The sequence below is a fragment of the Anoplopoma fimbria genome, chromosome 2 (assembly GCF_027596085.1).
Source record: "Anoplopoma fimbria isolate UVic2021 breed Golden Eagle Sablefish chromosome 2, Afim_UVic_2022, whole genome shotgun sequence".
NCBI classification, from domain to species: domain Eukaryota; kingdom Metazoa; phylum Chordata; class Actinopteri; order Perciformes; family Anoplopomatidae; genus Anoplopoma; species Anoplopoma fimbria.
Genome location: NC_072450.1, coordinates 30524425 through 30530734, shown reverse-complemented (window position 1 = coordinate 30530734; position 6310 = coordinate 30524425).

Sequence of the window (6310 nt, the reverse complement as noted above, 5' to 3'; positions counted from 1 at the left end):
CATTCCAGAAGGTGATGTCAGTGGTGCCGCTTCAGCCATCTCGCTAGCTTAAGTTTCGGTTTCGTTTAGCGGGCACTCGCTTTTTATAGTGCGCCTTGCGCGTCAAAGAAAATAGTGCCTTTAGTCACCTGGAAAAGATCGATCCAGACATTTTTGGATCGATATCGTGCTTTTGAGCGTGAATCGATATCGGATCGCGGATCGATTTTTTAACACAGCCCTAATAAATACTGTGGTGATACCTGTGGTGTGTAATGCTGAACAATAGATACACTGGCACTGTTAGGACTGCATCAAAGATAGAATAAGGAGGGAACGAGTGTTCAGGGACCAACTCATTCACAAGCCCTTCAATTTCTGTGTAAAAAAATATATTTTTCTTTGTCTTCCTCTGGGTAGTTGCAGTGATTCACCGTAAAGACCCACTGATCACCAGGCTTATTTCTATGCATCAACATTCATAAGGTGCTTTGCAGTGACCAGGCAGGATGTGAGGATGCTCACATTTGGGATTTATAAAAATAAATAGCGCACGCAAGTTTGTCCGTGTATGTTTTGCCGTACGTGCATTTTCTCCTTTCAACGTACACAAATATTTAGTGTAGATCCTGTTTTATAAATTAGACCCCTGAGCTAAACTGAAACAATGTATAATCTTTCCCCTTGGTCAGGCAGAAATACAGGTGTGCAAGGTTTTGCAGGCCTGCAGGACCTCACCAACTACAGGAGACCATCCCCCAACACTGTGGAGAATCGTCAACTGGCTGAAGACCTGAATGTCCAAGGTTTGACAAGCCAACCTTCACACGCCACAACTGCTCTCACATCAAACAACCACCTACACCCCCTGCCACCTTCTCACCTCTCCCATCCGACCCCGCACCTGAACTGAGGATCTGTGAAGAGGATGTGAGTATGTTCTTTCACAGACAGAAGATCAGGAAGGCACCCGGCCCAGACGGTGTGTCACCCTCTTGCCTGAAAGTCTGTGCTGACCAGCTGGCCCCCATCATCACGCAGATCTTCAACCGATCACTGGAGCTATGTGAAGTCCCCTCCTGCTTCAAACGCCTCACCATCATCCCGGTCCCCAAGAAATCCTCTGTCTCAGGATTAAATGACTACAGGCCTGTCACCCTGACGTCTGTGGTCATGAAATCGTTTGACCCACCTGAAGGACATCACAGGGCCCCTGCTGGACCCCCTGCAGTTTTCCTACCGGCCAAAAGGTCAGTGGATGATGCAATAAACATGGCACTGCACTACATGCTGCAACACCTTGACTCCCTAGGGACATACGCAAGGGTTCTGTTTGTGGACTTAAGCTCGGCAATCAACACCATCATCCCGGTAACACTGAAACACAAACTCTCCCAGATCACTGTGCCAGCCTCCACCTGTCAGTGGATCACTAACTTCCTGACAGACAGGACCCAGCAGGTGAGGCTGGGAAAAATCACATCCAGCATCTGGACTATCAGCACTGGCGCCCCCCAGGGATGTGTGCTCTCCCCACTGCTCTTCTCCCTCTACACCAACGACTGCACCTCAGGTGATCCATCTGTCCAACTCCTGAAATTTGCAGACGACACAACAATAATCGGCCTCATCAGCGACGGTGATGAGTCTGTGTACAGACGGGAGGTTGATCAGCTGGCCCTCTGGTGTGGTCAGAACAACATGGAGCTGAACAAGCTCAAAACTGTGGAGATGACAGTGGACTTTAGGAGGAACCCTCCAACACTGCCCCCCCTCACCATACTCAACAGCGCTGTGTCCACTGTGGAGACCTTCAAGTTTCTGGGATCCACCATCTCCCAGGACCTAAAGTGGGCCTTCAACGTCGACACCATCAGGAAAAAGGCCCAGCAGAGGTTGTACTTCCTGCAACAGCTCAGTAAATTCAACCTGCCTCAGGAGCTGCTGACTCAGTTCTACTCCGCCATCATCCAGTCCGTTCTCTGCTGTTCCATCACTGTCTGGTTTGGATCGGCCACCAAACAGGACAGCAACAGACTACAACGGACTGTCAGGTCTGCAGAGAGAATCATTGGTGCCAACCTGCCCTCCATCCATGACTTGTACATTTCCAGAGTCAAGAAACAGGCAGGACACATCTCTGCAGACCCATCACACCCTGGACACAACCAGTTCAACCCTTCAAACTCCTCCCTTCTGGTAGGCTCTACAGAGCACTGTACACCAAAACAACCAGACACCAGTACAGTTTCTTGCCCATGGCCGCACTCTTATGAACAATTAATCAATCATCCTCTGTCAGGAACAAATCCATGTGCAATAGCCTGGTTACTTTAAATTCAAAAGGTTTCCATATTTATTCAAGCAGCATTGCACGGACGCACAATGCACTTTTATTTACATTTTTGTCGTTGTTTTTTGCATTTTTTATTTTTCATGTGTACAAAATAGTTCAAAGTGTATCCTTTTTTTCTTCTTGGAGCTCCTTGTTTTTGGTTTATTTGTCTGTTTCTGTGTACCAGTGAGCGTTAGAAATCAGAGTCAAATTCCTTGTATGCATACACATACATTGGCCAAGTTCAAGACTTCAGTTGGAGCTAGGAATGAGAAGAAATACTGCTACAGCTGCAGGAGCAGATTCAGAGCCAACAACACCACTGATCCACTAAAGACAGGCAGTTCATTATGACCTCATAAAGTTACGGAAGTGAAGGAGAGAATTCAATCGGCTGTTTCAGGCAGCTCAGGAGCAGTGTTTCTGAGGTGGAGGGTAACTCCTTTTAGGCGTGGACTTCAGGTTTTACACTCTACAGACCTTTTACATGTACAAAAATATATATAACACTAAAGAAGAGGGAAAAAGTGGAAAAGCATAATAGGGCCACTTTAACAAATGGGTAAGTAGTTCTTTACAGACAATCTAACAATGTTCATGGTTAAATGAAGACTTTAAATACAAGTGTCTGTAGCAACTGTTATCAACCTTATCTGCAATTTGTCTTTCAGGGAGAGAAGAGGAGAGGAGTCCAGACGAGACAGGACAGAATACATTGTGAACCCTCTCTTAAAAAAAGATAAGATTCCATTTTGATCTATTTTATCATGTTCAGATGGATCGTTTCTTAGGCTGTTAAAGTTGTTTGTCAACTATGAACTCCCTTAACTGCCATTTGTCTTCTAGAGAAAAGAAAGAAAAAGACAGGAGGAAGAAACAGAAGAAGACCAGACAAGACAAGAAACGAGGAACGGGAAATCAATAGGAGGGTAAACGGGAAAGTCTGGCATAATGCAGAGAATGATCTGGCAGTGAGTGTGTGTGAGACTGGGGTTTAAATACTAAAGGGAGTAGGTGCAGCAGAGTGGGCAGGTGAGAGTGATTGAGCTGATGAGGTGGGTGTGGCAGACAGGTGCACTGCATGAGCTGATTAGGTGAGTGAGAGATAGGGTACATCCCAAGTCTCTTAAATTGCCTCCTCGATTCCCTCACTTGCGTTGTATATAGAGACGCAAGGAAACCATGCGAGGAGAGGGGAAACGAGGAAATGTGTTTTAAGAGACATGAGACGTCCTATCCTCTGTAGCGCCACGTGAAGCGACGTCAGTTTCTGATGACGGCAGCACAGCTGGAGCTGCTGACAGCGCTCGCTGGAGAAGTATCCCTTAAGGGCTTTCTGCCAGAATCGTCTTATTTCAATTCAAAGCATGATATTGTTCTAAACCTGACCAAGTAGGTATTTTAGCCTTAACCACTGCATTCACACACAAACAATAGCCCCCCTCCACCTGTCAACACAGTCACTTTTATTAACATTTCCATAATTTATTGCAGAGGGAAATAAAAATCTATAGATGAAGAGCTCATTGGCATAAACAGAGAAAAGCCATCCGTTAAATGAATAAACCAACACCAGTTTGATTCATATTGCCGTAGTGGGCAAATGAAAAAATATGACTCCAAACACAAAAGACACATTATATCAACCACCCAAGACCACATTTATGAATATGTCCTGGATTGCAGATGATAAACTCTTTAGGAAAAGCGAAACTAACAGATATGTGTTAATGCTATTTAACCCTTCAAATGCAATACAGTTCACTCACTGCCATTCAGCAGCTGAATGTAGGACATCATTAGGTGTGTTGATAAACTACCAGCTGTAACTCATAAAGTTAATGAAAAAAGAAGGTACCAGGCCTATATAAGAGTCAGACAAAACATTTTCACGACACAAGAAAAAGAAGATGTCCCTAAACACTTTGCTGTGCGCTAAGGGAGTAAATGACATGCTACAGCAAGAGCAGGAGAGTTCAAGACGCAGAACGGCCAATTTAAAGCGTGCAATTGTGTGTTTATTAGAGGTAAGCATCATACACACATCAAGTTTAATGCTGTATGAGTGGTTTCACAAATTAGAAGAATTAAATGTTAAATATCTTGGAATCACAGTTTATAAAAGTTAGGTGTGGGAAGTAACTATTTCTTTATTTTGTAGATGGAGTTGGACACAGAGCCGATTCATGCACAGCTCAATCCTCATGTGCCAGTCCTTTCTGTGTTCTTTGATGGCCAGAAAGACCTCATGGCTGACTACAGGCTGGGGCACCAGTCCATGGAGGCCCTTTTGAGGATTCCGCCATCAAAGAACACACAAGGCTGGCCACATGAGGTGCATATATTAATAGCTATTTACTGGTTGGCACACGGCTTATCATACAGTGTGGTGTCCCGGGCATTCAATGTTCCAAAGTCAACAGTCTGCAGACAGGTGCACAGTGGAGTGGAGAAAATAGCAGCCCTTTGCCAGGTGGTCATCAAACTGCCCACCCATTTGCTATGTATAGATTTCTAAGTTGCCTTTAAGTTTGTGTTGTGAAATACTCTTCTAAAGTATATAAATTAAAGTAATTTGTGTTCTGTTTACAGCTTGTCATTATTCTGCTAATCTCCTTACCTGGTTTTTGAAAGTCCTCTTTAAAAACCCGTAAGAACCCACGGTGACAAAGTTGTCACCAACACTTTATTTATCTTTGAAAGTTCCTTATACAGCTTTATCCCTGGTTTTAACTCTTGGAGTCCCTAAGTGACGCATACTGAACATCCTGGTGAAGTCATGTGACAGTCAGTTAATTTGTGTACCCATGACAGCACATTTGACGAACTAGCTCATTTCAAAAAGCTTGTTTAGTTGCAAAAGGTAAGTTTTAACACTTGTAACAACTCTAATGCTTTGATAACATGTCCTACATTACATCTTAACTATTTTAACCATATTTCTCAAATCAATTTATATATAACAAGTTACGAAAATATCGGAGTGACAGATGTGTCACGTCGGGCCTTTAATCTTAAAATTGTCTCAGAAAAACCAATGTGACGTATTTGTCACAATAAGAAAAAAGTAATGAGATGACCAATTGATTTAGCTGGATGAATTAATAAATGTTATGTTGTTCATTCAAAAACAGCATAAAATAATGCAAATTGATTCAATTATTAATAAAAAAAAGAAGTTTTTACATATCTGTAAATAAAACACACAAACAAGATTTAATCATCCTATTTTTTTTTCCTATTTCAAAGTAATTTCACACATTTTTTGCAGTATGGATAAGAATGAAAGTGTTCAATGCACTGAAGATCATCCAGGGAGATGACAGTGAGTTTGAGTGCAACAGACGCAAAACTGTTAACAATGGTTTAAACATGGTGCTGATGTTTTCCCTCGGGATATTTTTTTTCATGCACATTTCTAAAGTTTACAACATAAGTTTGATGTTAAGTTTTATACAGCAAAAAAAGGCCAAGTTGATTGATTTTTAAATGAGTACAGTTATACGTAAACGTCCATTGTGACAGCTATATAACATTTCAGATCTTTGGCTTTAGGTGGTAGTATTTCAAATATATTTTCAGTAATGTGTTCCTTGTGGTCCATTTAGTCTGTTTTATATCCCCTATAATTTTCCTTGAAGGAAAAATGGGTCTGGGTTCTTGTGGGTTAAATGATGCTTCACCGAGGAATTGTGGGGATGGCATTGTCTTCTTATCTTTGGTAAATGAAGGTCCAGTGAATCCTATGTTAAAGGAGCAAAGAAAGGAAGCATAGAAGCACCTATCCTTAGCATTCAGAGAATTCCAAAAGCTCTTATCATGGCGGCCACTCAGATACTTCCGGGTCATTTCACTCAGTTGGTAACCTTCCTGACCATAAAGGACTTTTCCACCGCAGCCCTGGTCTGATGTATGTATTGTGGGATACACTGAGCTCTGAAGTGGCATTTTTTGAAGGGTTAACAACAACTTATAAACAACATTAAATTACGAATA